Source organism: Magnolia sinica, chromosome 7, assembly GCF_029962835.1.
Source record: "Magnolia sinica isolate HGM2019 chromosome 7, MsV1, whole genome shotgun sequence".
NCBI lineage: Eukaryota > Viridiplantae > Streptophyta > Magnoliopsida > Magnoliales > Magnoliaceae > Magnolia > Magnolia sinica.
In genome coordinates this window covers 75,518,132-75,527,834 of record NC_080579.1, presented here as the reverse complement: position 1 = coordinate 75,527,834, position 9,703 = coordinate 75,518,132, and the positions used below count along the sequence as shown (strand labels likewise).

The following is a 9,703-nucleotide window of genomic DNA, read 5'->3' as shown; positions in this document are numbered from 1 at the left end:
ATATGCAGGCTAGATTTGAAACACAACACACCAAGAATTAATGAGGTTGCTGTGAAATATAAAATATATGAAGGTCATACCAACAAAACAAGAATCGAAGAGATCTTGAGATTACGACATAGTGGCTGTCCATCTTTAGAGCTTCACAATACTTCAGATTATCCCATTCTTAATTCTGTCTGTCCCAGTCTTCCTACAGTTACCTCTGAACATCTTATCTCTCCACCTTTCATTTTCTCCTCATGTCTTCTTAAAAGATATTTTTTCAAAATACCATGTTTTATCATACTTAATACTCTTAAGAGAAGTATTAAATATAGAAGTACAATCAACACCCCCCCCCCCCCATTCTCAACAATATCGTGACTGAGATTTTTTTGTCAGTTCCTGCTGTTCTCAACCTTGTGTGGCGTTTGGATAAAGCTAAGTATTGTCACAGCTGTCCTTCTGGTAAAGGCCAAGAGACATTGGAAGGCACCTCGTAGCAGTAAAGAAAACTTTGGCTGGGTTGGTTTTGGTGGATTGTTTTATATTTAGATAGCTACACAATCTTCGCCATGGCCATGTAGATTGGGAATATGAATGTGATTAGATGTTGTAGTATTTCGGAATGGGGTAAAATTAATTGGGGAAGTGATCATGCTTATGGTTGAGGGAGACCTTTTTAGCACGCTTGGATGGATGTCATAATGGGGATCCTCTTTGGTGGTTGTTCTTTAGATATCATGAAATCAAGCAAAATTCTTATTGGTCGGCTTTCTCATGTTTGATATCAAGCAAACTCTTTGTATGATAAGTTAGCTACTTATGGCATTAAATGTACTACTCCGGAAACACATTTGATGTGTAATATATCCTATAAGTTGTTCTGACCTATTCTTCTATGTTTTCTTCTTATTCAGAAGTATGCTTTTCGCTTTTCAAACAAACTCATTCATTGTATACATGATTCACGTCACAAAAAGCGCGTTCTTACTAATTACTTCTTTATTCATGCAATATCCACTGATGAGGAAATCTACATCAAAAGATTCAGGCACCATTCTCAAAAGTTCTACTTTAATATCATTCTCATTGCCTTCATTATCTTGATTGTTGATTGCCAGATTGAGCTTGTAAAAATGTCGTTGGCGGAGGGACAAAGTCATCTTTTTGCACATTGGCCTGAACAAGGTGTTGATGATGAAGAAAAGAGAAGTTTCTTTGATCAGGTTCATTTTCATGGCACTTTTTTTTTTGTTATTATTATTTTGGTTCCTACGAGTCTAAGAGCCTTGTATTCCATGCATTCTCAGTATATTTTAACAACTCAGCTGCTGTATCCTGGAAAAATTAAATGGTCTCTGATTATTTTCAAGTCCAAGCAACAAAAGTTTAACATCGGTTTCAACTTTTAACCTTCCATTTTCCTCACTCAAATATTTATATTTGTTATTATTATGATTATTTTGAAATTTATCTTTGGAAGCCTTGCTGACCACAAATTTCTGGTAGAAGACCAAACTGATTTTGATGGGTTTCTGGAAACCTACATTGCTTTGTACCTATCAGCTAGATTGTTAATGCTCTTCACATATCTGTTTGTTAATGTGAAGTAGCTCTTTTCTCTAGGTAACTCAGCTTAATTCAAGCTATCCAGGTGGTTTGACATCATATATTCGAAATGCTAGGAATATATTAGCAGATTCAAAAGCAGGGAAAAATCTATTTGATGGCTTTACTCCTTCGATAAGTGAATCCATTATTTTTGTTTTGCAATCTGTGATTCTTTTACATTTTTACCAAATTTTTTTCTTCAATTTAACTTATTTTTAATAAGAAAGATTTGGTCTATGGCTACGGATTTAACCCGTAGCTTTTGACCATTTTTTTGAAAAACTGACGGTATTGGGTCATCCAGCACAACCGCGGGTAAAAGGTCTTTGACCGCCGGCAAGGCCTTTACCGACGGAACTTTTACCGGCGGTTACCTGACCGCTGGTAAAGACTTTACCGGTAGTTTTCAACCACCAGTGAAGTATAGTTTTCTTGTAGCAACAATTTAAAAAGAAAAGAAAAAAAAAAAAACCATAGATACAACCCCTCTTCTTTAGGCCATCTATTCTGGTTAACCAATACCTTCATTTCCACACCTTCTCAACCACCACCTTAGATAACCCAAGGTTCACACAGAGGGCCAGGCCATCGTGCAATGCTCGGATTTCAGCACGGTGCCCTCCCCAAGATTTGTATCTACTTCATTTTTGGGATCATACACTAAAATAAGTTTTCAAAACGGACAGATGGTGTGGATATAAGGCACATACATCACGTGGGTCCCACGGTTAGGGATCCACCGAAGCCGCACCCCACGATTTGGCAGCAACCTCCGAAACTGGTGATGTGGGGGCAACCATGGCGGCAGGGCCACCTCCATGTATGAAATATGTATCCACGCCATCCATCTGTCTGTATAGCTTATTTTGAGGGAGTTGTTTAAGAAAATGAAGCAGATACATTACATGAAACTGTGGTTATTGAACATTGAAAACCTTCCATGAGCCAAAAAGTTTCGGATCAAGCTGATATTTAGCTTTCCCTTTCATCCAAATCTATGTGACATTATCAAGCGATTGGTCAAAAGTAATTACCGTCTTATGGGAAACCTTAGGAAGTTTTTAATAGTGAGCAATCAACAACCACTGTTCCAGTGGTGTGGTTCACCTGTAATTTCTATTTTCTTCATTTTTGGGATTATAACATAGAATAAGCTGGAAAGATATATGAATAGGGTGGATATAAATTGCATACATCGAAGTAAGCCCTACCATCAGGTCCCATTTACATCGCTCGTTGATATGCCGTGTTACAACAGCGATAAGTAATAAAGGTGGAAGCTATTACGGTAGATACGGGAGTACTGGAATATGGTAGAGCCCCACAGTACAAGTGGCAGGATGGCATATTATTTTGGTCCGTCCATCTGGATCTCATTTCCATTGATTGATGAATTTTCAAAATAAACACAGATATAATGATCTATCAATCTGATAAGTTTCTATCAACCGTATACTACAAAAATGTGAAATAATGGATTAATAGGATCTTTTGAAAGTTTTATTTTCGAAATATAGATCATCCATGATAGATGAAACTATATGGACGGTGTGGATTAAAAAATAAACAAATAATTTCAGCTGCACTTGGGAGAGATCTACCGTCACTACCATATACTTCCTAAATGAAAGGGATGTTCTAGATTCCAAGTTTTTAAGTGCAGGAGGAATTATTGGGTCTGCATGCAGTTTGCTGACGCTCAATTGGAACATAATTCAGAGATCCAAACCGTCGACGTGGTGGGCCCCTCCGTGTATGGTCCTCTAATCAGATCTACAGCACTGTCTAATGGAAGCGGATTAGCTGCGACCCCGGATCCAGCAAGGTAGGTACGACCCTGACCTTGGAGCCCACCTCAATGTATGTGCTGTATATCCACGCCGTCCATCCGTTTTACTAGCTTATTTTAGGGCACAGTCCCAAAAATGCAGCAGATACAAATCTCAGGTGGACCAAACAGTAGGTAATGAATTTCCACCGTTAAAAACTTCTCGGTGATCCAGCAGCTAGTTGTGTTCTCCCTTCATCAGGTTGGATGGCAAATAAACATTACAGTGGAACTTAGGAAGTTTTGAATGGTGTCCGTCCAATGACTACTGTTTCCTGTGATGTGGTCCACCTGAGATTTGTAATTGCTTCAGTTTTTTAAGGATATTCTAAAATAAGCTGTCAAAGCGGAGGACGGCGTGGATAAACACCGCGTACATCAAGGTGGGCCCACGGTCAGGTTCACACTCACTTGGCTGGATCTGAGTCGCAGCGAATCCGCATCCCTGTTTAATACGGAGTTGTGGACAGCTGAGATTCATTTTCCACGGTCCATTTTACTTACTTTCTTTCACAAGTTGAACCCAGATGATTTACCTATTGACCAAATTCGACCACTTGCATATTGCCTGGCCTGATGAGTACTGAAACTTTCACACACGTGTGAGATATCGACACGTGTGGGAGGAGAAGGAGAGGTGGGACCAAAGAGGCAAAAAGTCGCTAGTGCGGAGAGCGGCCTGACGCCGTGGAGAAAAGTATGCGTACGCGCCGTTCCATAATAGGATCCAACGGCTGCAATTCGTCGACCGTTACGCGCTCACAAGAAAATATCCCTCAACTCTCTCTCTCTCTCTCACATTTCTTATACCGTTCATCTCCTAGCAGACCCGTTATTCTCCCTTCCTTTTTCTACATTACAAAACTCTCTCTCTCTCCCTCTCTCTTTCTCTCTCTGATCCAACAGGGAAGAAAGAAGAAGAAAAAGAAGAGAGAAATTCCACCTTTCCTTCAATGGCGTCAAGGCCCAGCGGCAATCGAAGAGCTTTCGGAGACATCGGCAATATCGTCGGTGCTCTCTCCGCAACATACTTAGTTACAAAACCCCAACACCAACAACAACAGTACACTCTCTCTCTCTCTCTCTCTCTCTCTCTCTCTCTCTCTCTCTCTCTCTCTCTCTCTCTCTCTCTCTCTGTGTGTGTGTGTGTGTGTTTGTGTGTTTGGGGTTTTTCATATCTCTCTCTGACTCAGACACTTTCAAAACAGAAACCACACCAAGAACTTGACACAAATCGACAGGCCCACTACCCGGTAAGTCAGATCCAAATTACCCAAATCGAATTTGATATTCTTTCTATCAATTTTCCATGTTTTGATATTGATCTTGATTACCCATTTCGACTTTCACCTCATTTTCTCTGTTCTTTTCTTTTTTCTTTATCTTTTTTTCCTTTTTTGAAATGTCAAGCAGGAAATTCGGGGCGAGCTCACTGCAAAAAACCAGTTACATGGAAAGGTATAATTGGTTCTGCCAATGCGAAAGAATACAATCTGTTGTTTTTTCTTCCACTTTCTTGGTATGATCTGGGTTCTTTTCTTTGATTTTTCTTTTTGGTCAGGCAACACAGATTATCATTGAGGATGATCCAAAACAAAGCCGAACAGCATCTTCGAGGAAAAAAAGAAACAGAATTCCAGAGATACATGAGCCGAAAAGCGTACAAATGGGTGAAGAGGAAGAAGAACAAGGAAAGGAAAATACCCGGAAGAAGAAACTGGAGAGATGGGAATGTGACTGTTTTTGTTGAGGCGGAAAAATAGAAAATGAATCACTTAAAGATAGGCTTAAGGCGCGTTACAATGTCACTATCTTTAAAGCGATATTCGCACCCTACTGGTGATTAAACCAATTTGCAAGAGGGTTACAGCAAATCCGCCTCCATGATACAATAAGCCTCTTCCATAAGACTGGAGAAATGTGGGTTTCGGCCTGCAAAACGGAAAAACCGTACCCTGAACACACTTTTACAGCATACAATCCTTACTTTTGTGCTGTTATAATTTACCCCCTGAAAACTGTTTATAATTTACTGCCTGAAAAACTATTTGCAATTTAGCGCCTGAAAACTGTATTTTTTAAAGAACATCCAAAAATGAAAATTGAGAAGAAGAAGAAGAAGATGGAGAAGAGATTGTTGGAAATTGTGAATTCGGATTGACCCAAAGATGGGTTTATATAGAATCACAAGAGATGCTTAAGGCCCTTTTCATGAAAAGATATCTTCTTCCATGGTGTCTTTTCATCAATGATGGTGTCTTTCCAATAATGGCATCCCTCCATTTCAAATTCAAAAGATGCTCCCTTTACCAAGAGGCATCACCATTCACACCAACAATCACCAAAGCCACAACCCTTCTTTTCCCAAAAACCTTTTATAAATTAAAATATCTTTTCTTCTTATTTTGAAAAAAACCCAACAATCCCCCACTAATTTTCAAAATATAGGTGAGGATATGTAAGGAAAATATGTGCATAGGAGAAGATATCTTATGGACTTAAATCTTCACTTAGTATAAACAAATCAAAGTTGAATCACCATTACCAAGAGGCATCACCATTCACACCAACAATCACCAAAGTCACAACCCTTCTTTTCTCAAAAATCCTCTTTAAATTAAAATATCTTTTCTTCTTATTATGAAAAAACTCAACAATCTCCCACTATTTTTCAAAATATAGAGGTCAGGATATCTAAAAAAAATATGTGCATAGGAGAAGGTGTCTTATGGACTTAAACATTCACTTTAGTGTAAACAAATCAAAGTTGAATCAGAATCCTTAGTGACTATGGTATTAAACTAAGTATTTTTTATGACACAACCGGACATGTTAAACACACACATCTTTCAATTGTCATGTGTTCTAAAATTATAACACATTAACGGCCTTGTGCTCTGTCCTAGATTCATGAGTTCATGAGAGTAGCCAAAAACTCTCGAACATCAGGAAGCGGCCCCACTTCCAATACTCATATAAGTGAGTTCTTATGAATACCTCTATAACTATAACACCCTTGAAAGAACTCATTAAGAGCAATAGCTCATCTTTGTTTTTATCATTACAGGTACCCAACACTATACATACATCCAGGAATGAGATAGATAGAAAACGTACAGTGCTGCTTCAGCCACTTCCTATGAGGTACTTTGTCCATTGAACCTATTAACTTAGGTTAGGTTTCCCTCATTCGGTGTCTGTGAAATTAGCTTAAGTCCCATTTCTCTTGATGTTCTACTAACAACATCCCTTGCCAGTCCCTTAGTGAACGGGTCCACTAGATTCTGGATAGATCTTACATGTTGTATTGTTATAACACCGTCACCAAATAGTTGCCGCACAAAACTATGCATTAGACTAATATGTCTGGATTTTCCATTATAAGTCTTCTTATATGCCTTTGATAGTGTAGCTTCACTATCACAGTAGATAAAGACAAGTGGTAAAGGCCTTACCAATAATGGTATTTCTAATAATAGGTTTCTTAACCATTCTACCTCTTTACTACTAGCTGCCAAAGATATGAATTCAGATTCCATGGTAGAGTGAGATATGCAAGTTTGCTTCTTGGATCCCCAAGAAATGGCAACTCCTTCAAGTGTAAAAATTCATCCACTGGTAGACTTGGATTCATTTGAATCAGTAACCCAACTTGCATCACTATACCCTTCAAGTACATTAGGGTAACCAGAAAAAATGTAAACCATAGTTAATTATTTTTCTCAAGTATATGAGTACTCTAGAGACATCATTCCAATGATCTAAACTTTGATTACTTGTAAACCTACTCAATTTACCTACTGCAAAAGCAATATCAGGTCGAGTAGAAATCATAGCATACATAAGACTGTCAATCACCTTGGAATACTCTAACTGAGATACACTACGACCTTCATTTTTAAGTAACTTAATATTAGAATCAAAAGTAGTAGAAACTGGGTTCTTATCATAGTGATCAAACTTTTTACGTATCTTTTCAATATAATGTAATTGAGATAGAGTTATACTATCATTATTTCTTAATAGCTTGATACCTAAAATCACATTAGCTTCACCCATATCTTTCATGTCAAAACTAGATGATAAGAATCTTTTAGTGTTATTTATAACTTTTAAACATGTACCAAATATTAATATATCATTTACATAGAGACATATAATTACTTCTTTATTATCAGGGATTTTTAAATATACACATTTATCAGATTCATTAATCTTAAATCCATATGAAGTGATTACTTTATTGAATTTTTTATGTCATTGCTTAGGTGCCTGTTTAAGTTCATATTGTGACTTGATCAATTTACACACTTTATTTTCATATCCTGGAACTATAAAACCTTCTGGTTGCTTCATATAAACTCTTCATCGAGGTCTCCATTAAAAAAAAGCTATCTTCACATCCATTTGATGAATTTCTAACTTATGAATGGATGCTAGAGCAACTAAAACTCGGATAGTTAATATCCTTACTACTGGAGCATAAGTATAAAAAAAAACCAATACCTTCTTTTTGTGTTAATCATCTAGCCACTAATCTGGACTAAACCTTTCTGTAGTTCCATCAGGTCTTAATTTTCTTTTGAAAATCTATTTACAGCTTATTGGCTTGGATCCTGGGGGCAGATCCACAAGTTTCCATATTCCATTTTGCAATATAAAATCCATCTCATTATTTAGCTTCCTTCTAAAAGGAAGCATCCTGAGATTTAAGTACATCATCTATTGTTACTGGATCATTTTCTATGTTACAAACAAACATGATTTCCTTTGTTATGTTATCTTTATCTCCTTCTATTAACAGAAGGTAGAAGTTGGGTCCGAAAGATGTACCTTTTCTGATTCTCTTGATCCTTTTAGGTTTTATGTCCTCTTTATCAAGACTGTTGATATCTTAATCAGGTATTTGAAAACTACCGCTTGTACTAGGATCTTGAGATCTTGTCTCTTTTCTAGTTATAGAAGAGAATGAGTTTTCATAAAACTTGGCATCTCTAAATTCTATTATAGTGTTTATCGGGATCGTATGATTAGACTCTACAACTAAAAACCTATAAGTCTTACTATTTTGTGCATATTCTATGAAAATACGCTCAAGAGATCTCAACCATATCTTGGGCATTTTAAAATCAATAATGTCATGCACTAAACTCGAAAATCGGGCTCACAAAATTTTCGATCACCGAATTCGGTGCTGACAACCTCCGTAGTACCCCATTCTAGGCTCCCAGCGTACATACGCCAGATTCTGATCCTGGGATCCTACAAGGAGGATTTTCCAATGTACATTTATCTCGTAATAAGCATAACCACAAGATTACCCAAATCACAAAGGCAACACCATCATCACATATCCACTAATATAATCATTTGAGTACAATGCTGAAAAGGAAAATACATAAATTGAAAATCAAGCTCCAGAAGGCCGCTGCACGCTCCAAGCTCAACGTTACTGTGACCTGACGCCACCTGCACGCATCTATCGTGCATAAGCTTATAAAAAGCTTAGTGGGTAGTGAAAGTGTGTGCACAGGGTAAGTGTCAAGTAAGCGATATCAGAGAAATCAGAGTAAGCGGAAATACTAACAAGCCCATAAATCATACAATATCAAAATAATGCGAAGACATGCTGGTAAGCCCATAAATACCATTAGCCTTAACTAGGTTATACGATGCAAAAATATAATAAACCAATATCATATACTGATGAAGCAATGTAGATCAACTATGCAATGCGGAGACAGTAAGCCAAATACTATGTGTTGAGGATGCAATATAATATGCGATGCGAATGAAATGACCAAGCTGAAGTGTGAAGTCGGGATGATAGTACGTAGTATCGCAAGCTACGGGGTCTATCACAAAGGACTTCTATCCAAACTAGCCTCATACCAAAATTTAGATAGTCAGACCCATTGTGGTAGACTCCTGATCTCGGGTTAGTCGCGCGCCCAACCGAAATCTTGGCCATGTGAAAGTACACAATAATTAGTTGCGCACCACCCACCTGAGTGGATAGTAAATGAAATGAATGTATGAGTATGCAACTCCTACTCAATAAGTCCACAGATCAGTACGGTTCCTCTCTGGAAAATCACTGGGGTCTATTACACTTTAAACCAGATTGTCACCCCATCGCGCACAACAAGGTGAGTGGAAGAGACCTCACTATCTGCCTGCCAATATTGGGCATGGCTCGTCGATAGTGGACCCATTCCTCGAGCTGGTCAGACTCAGCCTAGCATTGCACCCTCCTCTCGGGCAGGTAAGGTCGTACCC

General features: G+C 38.0%; 1 long non-coding RNA gene across 1 annotated transcript; it reads left to right on the top strand.

Moving 5' to 3' along the window:
* Positions 1-484: 484 nt before the first annotated feature.
* On the top strand, positions 485-1,771 carry LOC131252137 (uncharacterized). The gene is made up of 2 exons (XR_009174208.1): positions 485-1,211; positions 1,314-1,771. It is a non-coding gene; the product is annotated as an uncharacterized LOC131252137 (long non-coding RNA).
* Positions 1,772-9,703: the final 7,932 nt, after the last annotated feature.